The sequence below is a fragment of the Arvicanthis niloticus genome, chromosome 15, assembly GCF_011762505.2.
Source record: "Arvicanthis niloticus isolate mArvNil1 chromosome 15, mArvNil1.pat.X, whole genome shotgun sequence".
Taxonomy (NCBI): domain Eukaryota; kingdom Metazoa; phylum Chordata; class Mammalia; order Rodentia; family Muridae; genus Arvicanthis; species Arvicanthis niloticus.
Genome location: NC_047672.1, coordinates 42,830,179 through 42,832,069, shown reverse-complemented (window position 1 = coordinate 42,832,069; position 1,891 = coordinate 42,830,179). Strand labels below are relative to the sequence as shown.

The 1,891-nt window shown below is 43.9% G+C and overlaps 1 pseudogene; it reads left to right on the top strand.

Annotated features, from left to right (window-relative positions):
- The first annotated feature begins 477 nt into the window (after positions 1-477).
- On the top strand, positions 478-1,392 carry LOC117720443 (sperm motility kinase-like; annotated as a pseudogene).
- The last annotated feature ends 499 nt before the right edge of the window (positions 1,393-1,891 follow it).

Genomic DNA, 1,891 nt, shown 5'->3' with positions numbered 1-1,891 from the left:
CTTATTCATAGGTACAGTGCAACTTTTCCCCCCATCCTGTATATATACTGTGTTTATCTACTGGGACAAATTGCATCCCATGCTCTTCTGGGTAAAGTTACCTTGATGTTCAAGTTTGGGCTTTAACTCAATGCTTGCCCTTCATAATAGACGTCTTAGGTAAGTTTGTCAATGTGTTGTCTTTTGATATGGGGATTCTTGTTCTCCTGACTAAACTGTTGTCTTCCATTGCCTTTGCTTTCTTTCTGCTCTGAGCCTTCTTCCTTCTTTCCATCTGTTGTGTTTGTCTTTGCTTCGTTCTGGTTTCCCTGTGCCCTTGAGGCATCACTAGACTCATCTTTGGAGGTATCTCCGACTTTGAATCTTAGAATCTCTAGCAGTAAGCTTTCCTAGAAGTAATTCTAATTCGTTTTCCCTGCCATCTTTACTTGTTATAGCTTCTGGTGACTCCAACCAAGAGAAGGGAAGTGTGATGATGTTGAGAGAGCTCGAGACCCATTGCCATGAAGGGAACACCCTGACACAGGATTACTACATCCTTGGCATCATAGATAGAGGGTCCTTTGCAGAAGTCAAAGTGGCTCTCCATATTATGACACAGATGATGGTGGCTATTAAGGTTTTGAAAAGGAGCACAAAGACAGACACCTTAATCATTTCTGAGGTTGACATAGTAAAAAGTTTACATCACGGTAACATAGTACAGTTGTTGCAAGTCATTGAAACAAGGCACACAACCTATCTTGTAATGCAATATGCAGCCCGTGGATCCCTTCGGAAACACATCAGCAAGTGTGGGTTTTTAGATGAGAAAGAGGCACGTAGCATATTTAAGGAACTGTCTTTGGCCATCAACTATATACACAGTCAGAATATTGCCCACCGAGATATCAAGGCTGAGAACATCCTACTGGATTGGGAGGGGCATGTAAAACTTACAGATTTTGGTTTAAGCAAAAAACTGGCCCCTGGGGAGACATGGAAGGGTTTCTGTGGCACAGCACAATATTCTGCTCCTGAAGTTTTTGGTCGTGAAGCTTATGATGTCTTTCCATGCGACATCTGGAGTACTGGGGTTCTAATATATTATCTAGTTTTCGGCCACCTTCCCTTTCAAGCAACAGAGTTTTCCGAAATAAAACATGAAATCCTATCCTGGAGCTGTTGGATCCCATATTCCCTGTCCCCAATGCTTCGAGACCTTTTGAAGAGTTTAATGACAATAGACCCCACAAGGAGGCCATCCATCAAAGAAATATTAGCACACCCATGGCTGTGCCATCATCAAGACACATTTAGATCCTCAGAGATTTCAATCCCTCTAGAACCAGAGCCGAACATCGCTTTTTCAATGTTCTTACTAGGATACAACATTAAGGAGCTCAGAAATGCTCTGAGAGAACAGAACTACAGTCACAGCATGGCCACCTACTTAATTTTAAAAGAGAAGCAGCCCCAATTTTATCACAATATAGGGCAAGTTTGTACACTGGACCCTACAAAAGCTCCCAACCGTAGTAGTTGGCCTAAAAGGAGGGTAACCAGTGCCCCAGCCTTCCTGCCCCAACTTGGCACACTCTCTCTGAACTGCCTGGTGGTCTGAGGAAAGGCTGTAAGAGGAGTCACAGTGTGCCTCCCACCCTTTTTTCACTTAGCTTCCTGGACAACACCTCCCCACTGCAGGGGCTTATGCCTCACGTTGGAAAGGGGACACTCAGAGAGGAGGGCAGCACCAATTCCACAACTTTATCATCACAAAAGGGAAAAGCAACAAGAAAAACAACAACAACAATGACAGCAGCAGCAGCAGCAGCAACAACAACAAAACCCCAAATACCGGGAACCATTAGCTCGCTCTTCCTATCCTCACAAGCCTCAACCTTTGAAAACA